The following is a 19,917-nucleotide window of genomic DNA, read 5'->3' on the forward strand; positions in this document are numbered from 1 at the left end:
GCACTCTAGTGAACCAACAGTGAGCGACGGTCTTCAAGAGAAGACACTTTCTTCACACAAATCCATGGAGAGAAGGATAGCAGATGCCTGGAAATCCCCCAAAGAAAGTACAGACTGCCAAGGAGCCAGAAAGCCCCTCTGGAAGGAAATTCATCTGTAAGCTAAGAAGGCCACTCTATTACTGCCAGGAATTGTATATCAAAACACAGTAAAAGGGAGAGGAAAACCTTTGGTCTGCATTCTTAGGGGCAATAAAGGCCGGACTCTGTACTGCGAATAGAAGGTGACTGCAATTTACAGCTCTGTGGACACCCTTACACGTCTAATAGTCCTTTGTCTCCACACAACATGTGCAAGAGGCTCCTTCCTTTTTCTCACTCAAAGTGCCAAGTCCTCTGGTGAATCCAGAGCTCCCACAGCTGTGCAGGGACGGGAAGGTGAGCTCCGGCAACACGAAGTCACAGCCCCAGGATTGTGCTGGCTCTGTGTGTGGTGCCACTGCTGAGAGAGGCTGGCAGGCGGTGGGTTTGTGCGGCTCGGGGATGGGGAGCTCAGGATGTAAGGAATATGTACTGGTGCTCCACCACCACAGACCTCACAGAGAGACAGCTGAAGTGCTCCGTTTCCTGGCTGTTATTTAGTCATAGTAAATGACTAAAGTAATTCTCCTTTACTGGAGAAACAGTGCACATTTACGGTCAGATTAAGCCAGCACTACCACCGAAAGAAGTGGTTTGCCTCCCCTTGGGCTCCAGTTCTCACCTCTGCACCTTCCTCACCCCCTTGCAGCCACATTTTCATGTGTGGGTGTACTACAGGACATGAGCACATTTAAAACAAAGCTGTTTCCTGCAGGTGAATTTTGGATGTTTCAACTTGTATAGGGCAGTTGCACATCGAGTAGCTGTTAGTATCAATAAGACCCACATAAGGTGCAAACTTTCATTATTTTCCTTACCTCCAGGTATTATCACCAAGTGAGACTACAGTGGAAACATTATTATGACCTGGGACATTTTAGTATTACTAACTACCACTGCAAAAAAGGCCGTAAGAGAACCCACAGACACAGGGTGACACCAAGCCCCATACACAGCCTAGGCAGGAGTTAGTAAACTTGTCACTGATTGAAATGTCTTTAAATGAGGCTGGACAAAACCAGAACATCAAGATGATTCCTACAATCCAGGTAGCTAATACACAGCATATTAATGCCCTTAAAGCACCTTGTGGATACCAAGATATCCTTTATAAATATACAGTACAAGAAGGTTCCCCGCAGCTTTCTGCTCTTTCCACATTCATTTTATGGCAGCAATAATGTGCTCTCTGTGAAAAGCATTTATTTGGACAGCCGAGATTAACAACGCTTAGTTATGCTTCACGTCATCAACATCATCTCAAAAGCTCTCAATCCCCAAGAAAAGCATAATTTTGTTTGCTTAGAATTGAATGTTGGTTTTTTGTTTGTTTGTCTGAATGATTTGCAATTTCAGTAAGACGAGTGAACTTGTGCGTGCCCATTGCATTTTGTACCTACACTGAAGTAGAAAAATACAGGACCACTTTTAACATGGCTTTATGATTTTTTTTCTAATTCTGAGAAACACAGAATTGTGTTGCATTGAAAAAAAAAAAAAGTAGAAGAGTTGAAAACCTCAGAAATACTGTCTGAAGGTTTACAAAAGTAAGTACTAGTCAGTGTTAAAAAGTAAATACCTGGATGTTGTTAATTTTGTTGTTAATAAATGTTCCGTATGAGAGTGCCTTTCTATACCAGCATTAATGACATCTGACTCAGTATAATGTGCTATATTGAGAAATCATGTGTACAGCACACACCATGTAGAAGCACATATTTTCCATGCCTTGTCTTTCTGTAAGTAACACTCTAAATACAGAGTTTTTTCTACTTGAAGTTCAGATTGTGTTACAGTTGATTATTTTGCTAGCAACCACTAACTTCAAACAGTATCTACAATGACAAGCATCACTGAAATGTCCCACATATAGATGCATTATTTATATACAGAGAACACATATATAAACATTTTATATATTAATATACATATAAGCATGCAATATAAACATAAGATTGTATACGATATAAATATATATTAGTTATGTTCTCTATATAAAACATGTTTTGTATACATAGCAGTTGAACAAAAATCCAATTTTAATGTAAAGAAAATGTTTTTTTTTTTACTGACTGCTTATTTAAACAACTGATTAAGAAGAAGGTTAAAGAGGAAGGTCTTATTACTCCCCTAATGTTATATTTAAAAGTATTTCAGTAAAATATTTTCCAGGCTTCAGCATTAGTGCACCACTGAGTAATACACATATTTTTTTTTGTTTTTTTTTTAACTCAGGAAGTGTATGTACCTACTTTTAAATGTGTCACCATGGAAATGCACTGTGTCACTCAGAAGGCTAAATTAAAATGCAGAAATATTTACAGACATGCCACTTCTCAGCAGTTGCACATTCTTAGGCTCACAGCCTGATCCTGCAAACTGCTCTGTGCAGGCCCTATGGAGCCCCTTCACACAAAGCTCACCGAAGGTCTGACGTTTACAGTTTTATTTAGGATGCAGCAAAGGGTGATGATCACTAAGGAAAAACAAAACAAAACAAAAAACCCACATTCACTAACAATGCTTGCACAGCAAAATAAGTTACTCTACTAAGGTCACCCTACCTATATATATATATATATAAATAAATAAATATATACACAGACATGTATATACACACATGTACACACACACACACCCTAGGAAACAGCTGTTGCAGTGACAATACCACTGTGTGTGGTAACAAAGTACGAACCTCCACTAATTGACTCAAGTCGCTGAACTCGATGGAGTAGCCATAAAAACTGTTCTGCGGGACAGCTGCAAGAAGGGGAGTGGAGGAAGCAGCGTTCAGGCCGAGCGTAAATTGTGCAAACAAATATTGACTCTTCCCATGGCAACCTTTACAGCTGTACTTCGAATGCTATTTTGAGCCAGATGTAAATAAGCAAAAATAGAGGCGGAGCCAATAAACACACACCTCCAAAGTGAGACATTCCATACTAATGCAGAATAAATAGCCTAAGAAATGATGTTACAACAGGAGTGCTTCTGTTCTGCAGTTTCCTGCACCTGAGCCAGAGAGTAGCACAGGACATTATGCTGTCCTCCCTATGGGATTTGGGTGAACTCTGAGAAAAAAAAAAAAAAAAAAAAAAAAAGGCTGGGTGACTCCGGTCACTTCTACAGGAAGGTGGGCATGGCACCAGTGCCCTGAGCACACGTGTGCCTGTTCTGCCCAAGCTCTGAGCAAAGCAGAGCTGCACAATGGAGTTGAGACGTCTGCTTTTGCTTGCAGCCCCAACAGCTGCCCTGGGCAGCTTCCAGCCCTGAGCTCTACCAAAAAATCCACCTGCTATGCATCTTTCTGACCTGGAAACGAAGACGCAGTGTGTCAGAGCAGGACAGTGTTGCATTACCTTTCCAGGCCTTATTAAAGACTAGAAAAGAAGTGATCGGAAAATACCAAACTGCAATTATGCTGCTGGATTTTACATGCAGTGCATCAGGGATTTAGAGGCGGGTTATGTATTACTACAGAGTGATAAATTCAATCATAAAGAGAGTAAAATATTTGTTCCATCCTGTTCTCTCACAGATTTCTCCTTAAATACTCTCCTTTAGCTTGCCATGCTGAGCGTGCCTGTATAGATCACAGACACACAGCTCCAAACATGTTTCTGAAAACATACTTCCAAACTACCTTGTTTCTAACACTGACCTATACTGGTATGCTAAGAAAACACAGGGACCAGGAAAATCCCTCTTTGAAACCCTTCAGTGCAAACCACTCCTCCTCTCGAAGGTACCAGGCCATTCCTCCCTCAGCTGCCGTGCAGCCAGCCCCCGTGGGATACCACAGTGAGAGCAGCCCCACGTGTCCCTGCCCTCAGACCACCAGCAATGTACAGAAAGCAGCCCCTGGACACAGGCCTCTGTTTAAAAAGCTCCTACCAGATTTGCCTGAACCTTCTGCAAGGCAAGATTAGCAAAATACCAGCAGAAGAAACAATTTGCATATGACAATGCACATGCACATTTAGTCACCGATGAGCAGGATCTGTTTTGTTTCCTTCTCGCCACGCGTAGCTCCTGAAGTTTGCCTTGCACAGGGCTGTGCTTTGGCACAGCTGCACACCGACTGCAGAGGTAGCAGTGAGATATCAGGATGCTAAGTGCTCATCTTCTCAAATTACTACTTACTACAATCCTTGTTTTGAATTTAAAAAATAAAAAAAAATAAAAGAGAGAGTCCCAAAAGAACGACTACCCAAGACAAACCAGCAGCACAGCTCCGTGAATGGCACACGCCAGCCAGGGCTGGCTGACCAGAAGCCTCCCCTGCTAGCAGCTCTCCTCCTGTCTCGAGAAACATTCCTGCAGAACTCCTGCTGCCACTTGCCCCACAAGTATTAAGAGACCTATACTGTAAGCAAAAGCATATCTTAAATCACTGCCTTCAAAAGGCAACACAGCAAAGGGAATCAGGTTTTTGCTGCCCATGACAAAGGGAGTACTCCACAGTACAATCCATTCCTGAAGGCACTTGTAACTTTTAATTGACTTCTTGCTCTGTCACAGAAAATATTTAATAAATTAAGTCTCATCTAAATCAGACAAAAAGAAAATGAAAAGCAATTTACTAATTAATTACACGGTGCAGTTATCGATTATGCTAATTAATTATATGGTAGAGTCAACAGTTGGTACACACAAAGAATATCAAATGCAGCCAGTTGATTTATGATAAAAAACCCACCCCCAGGTGTCTCAGGAAAAGCTGCTAAACAATCCAGAGGTTAGAAACAGGACATCATTTCAATGTAAATTCAATTTTTGCCACTGTAAGTATGGAAAATCTCCTTTTTTCCTCTACTGCATGTGCCCAGGCTAGGAACTGCAGTACCTTGGCAAATAAACATAACCCTGAAGCAATGAAAGACAGAATGAGGAAGCTGTTGTAAATGGATGATTTTTGGCATTTGCCATAAGATTATTCAGTGAATAGTTTATATCAATGTTAGCTACCTTCATTAATAACAATGAAGAATGCCCTGGACTTGAAGGGACTCTGCAATTCCTCCTCCTCAGCCCAACACACGTATGTGACTGCGTATGTTGCAACGTTTACTCTTGGTGGAAACCTGCGAGCAGGTGATACAACACCCACTGTGGCCGTTGTGCAAAACCTCGCAGCCACTCCTGGTTCTCCAGCAGTGTTTGAGCACATCACCTAGCAGCAACGTACAGTGACCACACCTCTGAAATCCACCTCTATGATCCCAAAGGGACATTGATAACACTCAGTACTGTCAAAACACCCCAGTATGTTCACTAAGAGCAGACTACTGCTTTGGGCCTCAAGTCCAACATAAAAGCAGCCTACTGAGCTGGCAGTCTGACTTCTGACATGCTCTTTAAATAACTGATGGAGTACACAAGTGTAATACAATGCAAGTGGCCACTTTTACCTGTGGGTAGTCTGGTAACCTCATGTTATTTCTGTACATCCGTAACGCTGCAGTTATTCCTGTTTATCACCCTACCAAAAAGAATGAAAGAATCGGAGGACAAGCGCTTATTTATTTAGTTATCAACTAAAAAAAATGGTACTTAAGCCTAGGAACAGACTTCTGTCTTCCTAGAGAAAGAAGAAAAATGAATTATGTAGTTCAAAAAAGACAGGTGCGAAGCCTTTTGCATTTATTTGATTGCATTACCAGCTTGGATATTATGCCATCTCTTGTTTAAAGTATGAACTGCAAACTAATCGAAATGTGAAGCATTGCTCAACCAGTTTAAAATCATCTTTAGAAATTCAGTCATACTTGAGTTAAAGTAATGACATTTTTCTTCCTACAGGAAAAGAAAAAAAATATCAGAATTTATCTTGCTACTCTGTATTATTTTAATAACTTTTCTTCACTAACAACAAAATCCATGTTTTTATGTCAATAGTTATGAGAAACTTTTCAAAAATAATTGCAAAGGTATTTTAATGCATCTAAACTGTATCAGTCTCTTCCTTGTACAATCATTTCAATATTTTCTCTTCCAAATCACTTAGCAGTCTTTTGTTAACCACCACAATGAGTTTCAAGAAATAACAATTTTCAGATGTATGACAAATCTTTAACTTTAAACCATCAGAAAAGATGCGCGTTATTTATATGATTCTCTTTCTTCACATTGGAAATAACAATGTATTTCCCTGGGCCAGATATAAATGAGGTCATTCATTTTGCATTGAACTTGCCTATGAAGTCAGCAGAGCCTATCCTAGTATGTAGTTAGTGGTGTTTCCTTACACTTACTTCATATTAAACGTCTACTTTCAAGCATATTCTGGCCATTAAGACTGAAAGTTACTTTCAGCAACTCATACTTTAGCACAAAGGTGTATGCTGTTTTTTTTTGTTGTTGTTGTTGATCAAATTAGCTTTCAGTAACAGTGAAGACTTCAAAAGCATCAATTTTTTTTTTTCTGTTGTCTTAAGACCTCTCCTGTGAGCCAGAAGGAATGAAATAATCAAACAATCCAAGCTGGAGCTATTTCAAGTGGATTCTTTCTGAAACCCACAGGAGAAAAAAAAAAAAAAAAAAAAAAAGCATTCTGAAGAATGAAGAATGTGAGGATGTGGAAAGAGTATGAGGGACAACCTAAAACTCTCAGATTTTACCCTGAAATTGATTTTAAGTGTCCAATGGCATCTGCAAAGTCTTTCCCAAAACAGAGAAACCTGAGAAGATGACATTGCTCATTTTGACACAAGCTCCTGGCTAACATTATGTTGAGCCAGGGGATGAAATCACCAAGACTCCCCAACCTCATCAGAGATTTAAGTTTAAGGGAAACAAATGGTTCTTGGGTAGCCATTTCTCAAAGCTGCCAGCATCTTTCATTGATACAGCATTGAGATGTTTTATATACAAAATGTATTTAAGTCTGAGGAAAGCATTCAAATGGTGATATGCACTGCTATTTGTGCATCTCACTTGCTGTGCTTCATAGCGTTAGGATTGCAGAACGGAAGTTGCAGCTTGCAACAGCTGAAAGGACCAAGTGCCACTGGCATTAAAGAAAGGGGAAGCCTTCCACACTGTGACGTTCATTGCTACTTAAGATCCCTTCAGGCTGCACTGCCAACCAGCTGGAACTTGCCTAAGATATTACCTTAAGAGCTCAGACAAAATACTGCCCATTTCACAGATCTCGGTTTACCCTCCCTTTAATACGAACAAGTATACGTAAAGCAAAGAACCCCCAAATACTTAAGATAAAAGGCGCATTACAAGCACTCACCACAACAGCATTCCATGCAGAACCCAGCACTTAATGCCATTGCTGCTCTGTCTGGATGATCAGAAATAAGATTTCTCTTCCAAATGGTAATGATGCTACAAGTCTCACTTCTGTTTACAGCCACAGAACATACATGCTAATAAGAAAAAAGACTCTCATTGTTGCTCCCAAATTTGCAAATGTTATGTGCTGTGAAGCGTGATACACAACCCAGGCTCAGTATTTCCTTCTTTTCCTCCACCACCAAAGCACAAGCTGAACAGCCTGCTCACAAATTACTTTCTCCTTGTAAGTCAGAGATGTACTCTTGAGCAGACATCTGGTGAAGATTTCTGCATATGCTCTGCATGACTTTACATAATGCTATTGTAGTCCTGCAGTGAACTAGAATGGCACATGCATTCTTCAGTTACTTCATTCTAAAAACAAAGAGTTAATTATTTTAAAACTGTTAACAAGAAGTTCAAGCCCTTACATAAAATTTTTAAAAGAAAAGTAACTTTTGGTCTGTTATGGATTTTATTATACCTAGCAAACGACCACATAAAAATCTCAGGGATTCTTTCTTTACTCAGACTAATTGCAGCTGTGTGTCAGGTTCTCTCTGTCCAGGACACATTTCATAGAATATCCGAGTTGGAAGGCACCCAATGAGGATCATCGAGTCCTACTCCAAGCCCAATTTCTCTTACAACACCCAGCTCTGCATGCAGAGGACTTGGTGTGCCCACGTGCATGCATTACACAGGAACTATTACATAACTGCATCTACCAGTATGCAGTATAAATGTAAAAAGCGGTAATAAGCTTTCAGAAAAAAAGAAAATCCCAAATAGTTTTGTTTTTGAGAATATATTGCTGCATTTACACTTTTCTGAGCATGACAGTTGTGGCCCACAGAGCAGCATCTCTTCTACAGGTGGCAATTCCCTCTGTATTTCTGGAGGAAGTAGAGGAGACCTGACTTCATGGGAAAGCAAAAGCTGCAGAATTCAGATACAAACTCTAGCTAGCAAGGCCTTCTGGATGCCTGGTACCCAGAGTTAGTGCTTTGAATAGATCTGCTAGCAGTGAAGAGTTTGGCAAACTCCCAGGCGGGGGACAAATGCCCAAAGCAAGTTAGTTTCTGCTACAGGAAGCATCCGGAAATACAGTGAATGTTCAAAGTCTGTATCATTCAAAACCTAATTTAATCAATTTGCCAGAGCCATTAGAATGTTCCCCTCCAGGGGAAAGGCAAAAGCACAAAAAAAGCATATCATCTTGGTTCATTTCTAGGAAGTGTGGTCAGGCAGTCTAATCAAGAGGCCAGACAAAAACAAGCTTGATGCTGAAATTAGTTTTTTCTTGCTGCTTTAATAAGAGAATTTGTGAATTTTATTTTATTATACACTGTTAGTTGTGCACATGCTTTGCCAGCTTTTTCTGCACCATTTTCTGTTTTTGGACCTCCATGGGATTGTCAGATTTAAGTCACCCAGACTCCCCCAGCCATGCTGTCAGTGCTGCAGTTATTCAAACATGTTTGGATTTTGTTGTGCTCAAAAAATAGGAGGCTGTTAGTTGATCTTGCTACTGCAGACAGTCCTGAAGTGATATTAATATTCCATGGCCTCAACCAATGCTGTTTACATTCATAACCAGATGCAAGCTCCTCACCAACAGCAAAGGCATCAGCTTCATTGGAGCCCATCAGCAATCACTACAGCTTCACGCTGCCTAGCTCAGGCCCAAATGAGGGAAGATGCTCCTGGTTGCAGGTATTGTTATGGTAAAGCATAACACACCAGGTACAAACCTGAAATCCATATACTGCTCTTGGTGGCCTTTCCTAAAAGGGCCCCAAATCTAAAGCAATCAATCTCAAAAACTATCGTGACATTTTGCTGGGTAATACGCCCTCTTCACTTAGTCTTCTCATTCTATTTAAATGCTCAAAATAATATGGATTTTCCAGTAAATTATATTCAAATATATAAAGCTTATGATTTCTGACAGATGACTCAAAATGGATTTACATTTTTGTTTTGTAGTATAGAAAGGCTGGTGTATAACGAATCCAAGCAGCCTTTCAGTTTGAACCAGGCAGCACAAAGCCACCATTCCTCAAGTGGGATGCTAATACCATGTAGCTGACAGGAAGCAGAATAACCTTAGGGACAAGAGTGAGAACTAAGTCTCTACTGAAATAGCTCAGTTCAGTATTTATAGCCAGCTCTTACAAGAACACTTTAAGAGGTAAAACTTGACTAGTTTCACTTGCTGAAAACAGAAACAAATGCAGAGAAATTTATATGTCTCTACTTCTTTCTCTTCATATCAATCTGGCATTTTAGACTAAAATTCTTCAGCCAAATAGCCTGGGTACTATCTTACTTGACAATGCTAAACAGCGTTTAGGTCAATGTGCACAGAGCTTTCCTGGTGTCAGCTGCTTGGCACTGTTCACCTTTGAATGGCTCCTCCTGCTAATCTCTGATTACAATGCCAGTTGTGCATATGGGAGAATTTAAGATCAGGTGACAAACCATACATTTTGCTTAAGCTGTGCTGTTGTAGAAAAGTAAAAGTCTATCAATAAAGACTTACTTTGGAAAATGTCTTTCCTCCAATCTTTCATATACATCTTGCCAGAACTTACTCCTGCCTGGCAAGAGAGCAATTTACGGTTGCTGTCAGAATGATGAAATGCGGTACCCTCTCTTTCACAGAAAAATTTGCATTGAAATCACCCTGCTGCAGCGTGGAGAAACAGCACAGCAGCTTTGTGTAATGCCTTTCTTGAACAAAATCTTTAAACGCCTTTAGGTACTTCCCTTCTCAGGTGAAGAAAGTATTGACGTACAAATATATAAATATGGATAATCTAAACAGGGAATTTTTAGAGCATGAAATATCATAGAGATCATTATTAGCAGTATTATTCATCCGCGCTTTTCCAATGTAGTTTGTTTCAGAGCTGCTCTTGATTTACAGATGAATAACAAAACCAGCATGCATCTTACTGAAGCAAAAGAGCATACAAAATGAGGGGAGAAAGAGTAGTGAATGAAAAAATACAGTAAATGTTTTCAACCATGTCCAATACTGGCATAAAACCTTGCAGTTCCACTGACACTGAAGTGGTTCTGTTATCAAACACCTGGTACAGCTGAGCATCTCAACTGAGGAGAGGTTTGAGTACATGGGATACAGACAAATTGTTTCATTTCTTTCACAGGTTCTAAACCATAGAAAGAAATGAATGAATTTAAGTAGCTTAGTAAAAACGTCACGTTACTTTATTTATTCTATATACGGTAAAAGCTAATATATTGGTTTTTACTGCATGTTCTAACCCAGATTTTATATTTGTTATATTAAGATACTCTGTAAGGAAATAACATCTACATTAATGCCTGAAATGCAAGTGCATTTTGTACAAGAATTTATAAATATTAACAAGATAAAATTTAAAAATGCAAAATACACCATTAGCAGTTATAAATGTTTAATTCTGAGGGAATGGGAATAACAGTTTCATATCCATGCAAGTCAAATTATATTAAAAGAATAAATATGCACAAAGCGTTAAGAGGACAAACGAGTATTGATTTGAGAAGACCCAAAAGCTTTTCTGCTATTCTGCCTAGTCTCAATTCAATATATGATTTTTAGGTCTGAAATATCTGTTTGGTATTAGTAGTGACTGGTAGGAATCCAGAAGGTGGAAACACGAATGATAGCATTAGTTGTATTAATTCGATCCTGGCAGTGTTTGTCAATATCACTGCTAAAGATCTTAGAGCTGGACTTCATAAAGCACTTTTCATGATTAAACAATGAAAGACAAAGTTTATCAAGGACCTCCTTCACTAAACGATCTGGATGAGAGGTCACGGTATTCATTGCTTTGTCATGGGCAATAGACCAAGATCTTCAGAAATGTATTTAAAATCCCAAATTAGGCTGCATTTTTTTTTTTTTTAATAGTTGAACAGTCACCTTAGAAACTAATTCAGGGTTCAGAGCTTCTGGAAAAGGACTAAAAATCTAGTTCCAGGACTCAGGGGGAGATTTCAAAGGCAGCTTGGCACTGTCTGCTTCTCACAGTTCACCAAAGGGCACTGAAAGCCCAACTCCTGTTTGTGCTCTTGAAATCACTTGCCTAGTGCTGACATACACAGCTTTCCTTTTGAAAATCTCAGGTACAGTACCTAAGTCTAGATTATTATTTTTTTTCTTTTTGCTTTTTTTGTTTTGAATAGCTGCAATAGTTGAACATTTCTCACAGATAAACCAAAACATTATCGTATATTTATAACCTTGCTACTCTAGAGATTCCCTGGCTGGACTAGCAGGTGAGACTAAAGCATTGCAATGGCACTTTTTTTTTTTTTTTTTTTTTTTTTTTCATCCTTGTACTAGGACCTTGAGCTCTCTTATTTCATCAAGGCCAATAAAGGCCAAGACCACAATTCTCTTCTGAGGTGGTGATGAAGAAATAGCCTGAATAATTTCATTTCCCACTTCTAGGATCACCAAAACATCTGGGAAAAGATGGAATGGAAAATGAGAAAGCTCCTGAGGATCAGCTTTTTAAGTAGCTCAAAAACTTACCCGGAGCACTCCTGCAGACAACTGCTGCACCAGCCATTCAGGAGAAGCTGTAACAGTTTTGCCTCCATGCTCACTGCAGCTTAAGTAATTTGAACCCGAGAAGGACTGTCTCACACAGAATAAACTAAGAAAATTAACTCACAGTAATAAATTAGTAGTTTCATTTCACTTCTAAGATCCAGGCAAAGACCTGAACTTAATAGGAATAAGGAATCTGTCACTTACAAACAGAATTTCCATGTGCATACATCATACAAAACACAGTCCTGCGATATCCTGCTACCGGCTAATGCAGAACAGCATCAGCAGAGCAATGACGGACCGGGGGAGAAACATCCATCCCTCTGTTCACAAAGATATAGGTAAGGCAGATAAGCAGGTTAGTGGTCATTCAAAGTCAACATGTTAAACAGCTAAGTGTAAGGGTATGGCATATAAAAGTACTAAACCCATAACTACTTATGAAGAACACTTCTAATATTGGAGGGATACCTGAAGTACTCTGTAATCACCCTAAAAGGTCTATTTATGTCTTCATTCTAACTAGAACAAGGTGGGTTTTTTTGTTGTTTTTGTGTTTTTTTTTTTTCTTTTTTTTTTTTTTTCCTTGCATCTGTCACTTAAAATAAGAAATAACAGCATGGAAAGAAGAATGCAGTATAGAAGAAAGGGTCTGTGCAGACTGTGAGGCAGGCATCATAAAAAGGAAAGAATTTAATATGAGACGGGACTAAAGAAAATTCTTCCATATAAAGAACCAAACGTTCTCAGCTTTGGCAGACTCCTGCATCATCAGCGGTAAATACCTGTGGATTTGACAGATGATCATAGCATCATAGCACCTTCATCAACAAATTCTCTTAAGATATTTTCCAAAGCAGTAAACAACATAACAACCTAATTCTCAGATATAAACATGCAGGCAAATGCAAGATGAACTGCACATTGTGCTATTAAACTCCTAAGAAAGATTTATAGCTAATTGCCTTTCACTGTGGAAAAAAAACCCTCCACAGCCAGGTCCACACTAGCTTCCAAAAGCCTTAACTGCTTACTCAAACCGGGATCTGAAGCTAACAGGAATCCCAAGCACTACACTGAGCAGTTGCAGCTCAGTAGTTCGGTTTTAATATGCATCTTTGTTACTGGCCAAGAGTTACAGGGGGTGAAAGCTTATGCCTCCTGCTTCTCACTACATGCTGCTGTGCCATCATAACTGCAAAACAACCTCAGGCCTTGCAGTTCTGTTGTCTCCAACAGGTAGTTAGACTTTATTTCATAAACAGAAGAATTGAGATGGGGATTTTAACACTGTAGAATTTATTTGTGTTATTTTATTGTAGAATTTGAAGCCTTTTTGAGTACACATCTGGTGGTCCAGTACTCCAGCTGTTGCATCACAACCCAAAATGCCACAGTGTTTATTCTGGGGTCTAGAAACTGTGGGAGCTATGTGGAGTCTTCCTGGTCCTGAATTGCCCATGGAATTCTGTTTAAATCTCTAAAGAATAAATAACACTTTACTGATTAAGATCCTTTTAAAAACAGTATCTTAGGCCCCTGATTTTCTTTGTGTGTACATCCTATTTTGCAGACATACACACTGTTTGTTTGTTTTTAGCTACACAGACTGTACTTGCTCTCAGACCCCAGGGGTGAGGCAAACAAGACAGCAGTGCAGGGCGGCACACGATGTATTTTTTAATTATGCTACCAGTGATGTGAGAGCAGCATGTTAAATAATATCCTTACAACAGCTGAAAAGTCTTCTTTAACAAATTCCAAGGGAAAAACATTTGTGTCTGAAGTTTCACTTAAGCAGGTGCCCAAAATGCCGCTGTACACAATATGCCCACTGTACACAGTTATGTCCTATGAGTGACACCAGAGGGATATAAATAATTTACAAGATAACCAAGATGCCAAGGTGTGTGTCGTGTGTCTTCCTGTTCCAGGCTACACACTACAGGGAACTGACTGGTTTTAGAAATGTACTTATGCTAATGTGTGCTGTTTTAACCTATGCTTATATACACAAGTAGCTCCTAGCTCTCAACAGGTTTTCTTCACCTGTATCAGCTGCTCTTCTTCCGTAGCCTACAAGGCTGTTGTAACTCCTGTCGTGTTTATTTTCAGGGCACGTTTCTTACAGTAACAGTTATATCCCACTTCCTACAGCAGTTTCATAAAGGCAATCTGCTTGCATTACCTCCAAAACAAGCTGTAAAAATACATCTGAAAGCCTTCACCTCTGGTGTATATACATGGTGTGGATACATGGGCTGGAATAAGAACTGGGCAAATTCTGTCCTCCCCGGCTTTCTGGAAGAAACAAGAGAGCTGCCCAGTCCCCAGGGTGACACCAAGCTTTCTTTGTGATAGTCTGTCTAGGAGGTAGCCCTGTTATTACAGACCAGCTCAGTAAGCATCAGAAGGTTTTGGATGCATGCATTGCTACCTGTCAGCCTGTTCAGAAAAGAGCCAATGTGGATAAAACCACATTTTTTTTCCTGTTCTTTGTCCCATTCTCCCATCCCTCCTCCATGAAACAAACAAACAAAAAACCTCTGAGGGAACTGACTGATGATGAAGGAAAGAAGAATGACACACCTGCTTGGAGAGCCTCTTTGGCCTCCTCTTTACCTCTAGCTGAGCTGCTCTGTGTTGTGACACCCCAAGGAGGGGAGAAGAGCAATAGTTCAGTCATCTGTCATGAGCCAAGGTAGCAAGTTGTTAAGAACGTGGCCATTTCATTCCCATACTGTGGGGATGAAAGTTCCCTCTCAACAGCAGTGACAGTACCTCGGCAGCACGGGAGAGCTGCTCCACGTTTGCAGAGCTGGAAAAAATCGGGCTCCTTCATGGGGAAGCAGCTGCAGAAGTTTATCTCCACCCAACAGACTCTGCAGTAATTTTAGGAGCAAAACTGGGAACAAAAACCTGACAGTGTTCTGCCTCGAAGCAATAACCTGAACAATTAGATTCATATGGATGACGTGGAGCCCTGGTGGCTGGGTGTCCAAAGCAAACACAAATACATACTAAATCCATGGTGGCCCCCTTGAACTCTAGCACGTGAGTGCTTGCAAACCACTTCATTTAACCCGACTAAAGAGGCTGCTGCCTGTGATGCCAAGCTATTGGTGCAGCTTTGGGAGGTGTTTTACAGGAGTCCTCCAAGGCAGGCAGCCCCCTGAGCTCGTTACGCACGAGGCCTACAAGCCGCTTGCTCAGCGCAGGCCCGAGGATTACTCAGGGTCAGCTGGCCGCCGCGCGCAGCCCTCGCCAAGCAACAGCGTGCGGCGGAGGCGTTCCTCAGATCTGCTGACAGCAACAGTCTGCTGCCAGAAGTCAGCCAAATATGTAAGCCTTCAGAGTACAGCATTTCCTTGGACACTCAGAACAGCTACTCTCTATTACTCCTCACAGCAATTACATCAGGCAACCGCACATTCACTTGTCAGGAAATGCCAGCCTGCTCCACGAAAAACATGTAAGGTGGCATTTTAGCACTACTGCAAATGACAGTTTAGGGTCAGCAGCTGGCCACAGCTGAAGTAAACTGTACAGAGGAGAATTTTTACAGTGCTAGCAATAAAAAGGGCTCTGCCACAAATGTTAGTAGCAGTTTTCTCTGAAGTAAAGCTACGGTTAAGCTCGCAGTGGGTATGGAGGGTGTTGTCTTGAATGCCTGTCCATATATGCACACTATGTATTGAAGGCCTACAAAAGATCTGATTGTTCCAATTTAAAGTCCCTGTCTTGCTTTTGCACTTCACCATGCTGAAAAATAAAAGCATGAAACATTTGCTATTCATCGCCACAATGGCTGGGAGGGGGTCAGAAGCTCAGAGATGCAGCCAGGCCAGGCCAGCACTGCTCTTACCCGTGGGGGAATTTTCACTGCAGACATTTTGCACAGGCTAATAAGGAATGTGGGCTGAGACTGCAAGAAAAAAACGTGCTGAGAATTCTGTTCTAAATTCATTGAACTAAAAAATGAACATTAAATTGGGGATTACATCACCGCTAGAATATACAGCTAACAGGTCATATCTCTCGGTGATGGCGACGTCAGCCACAAAACTCACCACTCCACCCTGCTTTGGGAAACAAAAATAAGCACTTGTTTGGAACATTTTAAGCAGATTGAAAAATTACTTCCTCATACTCTGGTTAAATGTTCCTCTTTTTCTGATAAAAATTGAAAGAAAAAGACCTTCAGTAATTAAGAAAACACACTGCACATCCTCTAAGTATATTACAATATTTGGAAACAGTTTCTGGAATCTTACTGAAAGGGATCTAGCCTGCTTTTGTAAAGTCTTGCTTCAGAAGAACTCCATATTGCAGTACACGCATATGTTATTTTAACACAAATCCCTTCCTCTTAATTTAAAAGGTCCAGAAATGTGCAGTGCTCTGGCTGCCAAACAACATGGATATTTTTGCTTAAGGAAACCCTTCTTAATTCTTATAGAAAGAGTCTTGGCAAGCATCTGTAGCAAAGCATACATCAGGAGCTAAAATTTATATCACACTTAGGAGAAACTGCCTGATGGCTCCTCCATGCTGATACTGCAACTATGCCACTTGGGGGTGGAGGGTAAACTCTGCTTTAAAATTAATTGTTTAATGTAGGAGTCAGCTCAGTAAATTAAGTCAGATGATTTGCCCTCATGTAAAACATCACATCAGGTCTCTATCGACTGTTAGCAGTTCCACCTCCCTTGGGGAGGTCTTTGCTTCTCGCTGACCACGCTCTCTGAGATCGCCTCAGAGCCCATATGGTTTAGCTAGATAGTGGCTGTGCTTCACAAGAACATCACGAAAGTATTTCAATTTGAAAGACAAACATATTTGTGCAACTTAAGCATCTATTCAACAGAAAACACCCTTTGTGCTTTCTGGTCCATGAGGATTTCACACAGTTCTCTGGCCCCAAAGCCATAAAAACGCACCCAGATGTAAAAGCTGCGCTGCTGCGGGCGTGCTGCTTCCCGATGTGCTCTCTATAGCCCCACCAGCCATCTGGGGAGGGCAAACCTGCTCTCTGTTTCAGGATCAGAAAGGCCTGGTTCCTCAAGTCATTGGATGAAATCTCTCAGCGGGCCAAGCTTCATCTCACTCGGGGTATAGAAGCGTTTCTTAAGTTGGGTTTGTCAGAATTTGGCAGATGAAGGTCACATCCAGAGGAGGGACTAAGATACCGCACAGACATAATTTAATGTCACAGAAGTGCCTTCCAGAGCAGTTCCACCATTGCTCAGCTAATAGGGTGGCTATTTAAAGAAAGCAAGCTCTTCCTTTACAGCGATACAATCATTTTGAACAGGACTGCTGCGTGACCAGCTTGGGTCACAATTTTTTCTATTCTTATTTAGGGAACAAAGACCATCAAGTTATTTCTGCACAACTGAATAGATCAATTAAAATATTAATTTCCAGTTCTATCTGGAAGTATTCTAGAAGATTAGAGTACCCATCAGAACCAGACCAAAGGTGCCACAATGCTCAGGAAGTGCTGAGTACTTTGGTATTAAATCTCTGGACTATTTTCATTTCAGTGCATGCCCACAAACCTTTATTTCTTTTAAGTCACCAATAAGAGGGAGCGTTTGCTCTGTGCTGTCAGGGCAGAGGCACAAGGTAGTTTCTCTGCCCTTAGTAAAACAGGACTCTGACACGTACCAGCAGGCAAGGCGACCCCTCTCATTAGGCATTACAGGTGAATGAAAAACAGGCAGGCAGTTTTTCCTCTAGGAACTGGAGGAGTTAAAAAACACCACATTTTAGCTGTAAAATATCATGTAGGCACACTCAGGATCTAGGTAAGCGTGGAAGGGGATGTCTGCAGCCTTACCTCGGTATGGTCAGTGATAAGTGGACTGCTCACGAGATGCAGTCACGAAGATAGATAGCACAACATATTACACAGCATTTCTAAATTCTCCTTCCTGCAGAAATAGCCACTTTTGCACTTCTTGTTAGATTACAGCCGATGACTTTACAACATTGGATCAGCTCATTGTTCGACCACGTAACCTCTGTGCATTTCTGTTTTCAACTTCACTTATGCTACAGATCAAACACAATTTATCCTCCTCTTCCTAACCACAAGTTTTTGCCAGTATTTATGCCATAAGTATGCCCCAGAAGTAGATACTCTCTTTACCCAGGAAGCAGAAAGAATCATTTATCAGACTCCACAGTTATCTTGCACGCTGGCTGACGCCACCCAGAGCATGCAGTACTTTTTGCAGCGAGATTCAGTAAGTGATGACACTGGTAATCTGCAGATTGTACTCTGATCAGCAGTTTGTATGAAATGAAGAATCAAGGTTGCAGGCTGGCTGGCAAACAACAATTATGAAAGAAAATCCTACTACATATTCATAGGCCACAAAAATCTGATCGCTTGTCCCCTTTGACAAATATCCTTGTTTTCTGTATGGGTTTGTTGTGTAAAGTTCATGCAGCAACCTCATTTTTCATCTCCTGCACCCCAAATTCAATGCTGGTTACATGAGAAACAAATGTATGCTTGGCTATCATTCTAATCCAAGCAACAGACAGATCAGCAGAAACTTTTACCTACCTAGTGGGTGCTGGAGCTACTTCTTCATGTGCCCAGGAGCCAGTGATGCTTACGCCCAGACATGGAAGGACACGGCTGCTAGGACATTCAGCTACCTTGCTGCAACTATCTTAATGCAGCAGGAGGGATAAAGCCCAAACCAGCGCTAGTGAAACGCTACTTGTCACTGTTCTCAGCTTTTTGCTTTTCCCCTGCATTGCCATGTGTTGCTTCTTGAGCCTATCCTTGACACCGAAAGAAAGCAGGCTGCATCTTCAGGGGAAAAATCAGGCACATTGGACCCAGTTCTACAAGTCTGCAGTGAGAGAAGCCACAAAATGGTTTGAAGTAACAGCTCAAGCCCAGGGGGAAGGAAACATCTTTTGGCCCAGGAAACGATAGACCTAAGCTTCAGACCACCTCCCTGGGGTCTCCACAGAGGCAGCTACATGCAAATCTTCTGCTACGAGCAAGCTACATGCTAGGGTAGAGTTTTTCTCTGATGTGCCTCAATAACTGCACGATTGCTGCCTAAAAAACGGTAACTACACACAACAGTTTTTGCTTGCATTTGCAGCTGTGATCACAATAAATTTTATTCAGGTGCTGTATGGAGAGAGCAAGCCACACAGCTCCCCAAGGAAGCTGGCATTCTGCTGGAGAACCAACACCAACAAAGGACCTCCAGAGAGGCCACGAATACAGCACATGTGCAGATGACTCCAAAATCATCATCTCTACTACATCTGTAGTTTTCTGGAGGGTTTGAGAATTATTTATTTGGTATGCTTTTTTTTTTTTTTTCATCCAATAAGCTATGTAATTATAGAAAAAAGGCTTACCCTTTTGATGTCCTAAAGCATAGAAAAAGAACAAGATTGTGCCTGTAGCATTTGATGCATACACTCAAAAAAAAAAAACAAACAAAGGAAGGAAAGAGTTAATATTTGATTTCCAACATCTGACCTATGTATTATTTTACATTTTCCAATTTGTTGTTCCAAGTAACCATGCTCTAGATACGAGCCTATATTTAATATAAAACACTCAGTCACTAGACAGCCTTTGAATTTGAATGACAGCGTTTACTCAATTCCATTTTAATTTCTATTGTGTAGAAAAGTGTTTAGAGTATGGGCCTTACTAAGAGATGACAGAATATCATTTTACAGTAATTCCAATGCTTTAAAAGCTCCTAAAAAGCCTCCACTGAGATGACAGGTCTTGTGAAGCACTTTGAAATGTTGTTTCATCCATTCTAGACAGGTTTAAGATAAGAAAATTCATATAATAAGATCATATATTTACAACACAGGCTAACCTGTTAACGTATTTCTGTAATCTCATTATCCACAATT

The 19,917-nt window shown here is 40.6% G+C and overlaps 1 protein-coding gene across 16 annotated transcripts in view; it reads right to left on the reverse strand.

The window, feature by feature from the left end:
* The window catches only part of IQSEC1 (IQ motif and Sec7 domain ArfGEF 1), a 342,853-nt gene that overhangs the window by 77,083 nt on the left and 245,853 nt on the right, over window positions 1-19,917 (reverse strand). The gene's annotated exons all lie outside the window — the stretch shown is intronic.

This window comes from Anas platyrhynchos, chromosome 13 (assembly GCF_047663525.1).
Source record: "Anas platyrhynchos isolate ZD024472 breed Pekin duck chromosome 13, IASCAAS_PekinDuck_T2T, whole genome shotgun sequence".
In the NCBI taxonomy this organism is placed as follows: domain Eukaryota; kingdom Metazoa; phylum Chordata; class Aves; order Anseriformes; family Anatidae; genus Anas; species Anas platyrhynchos.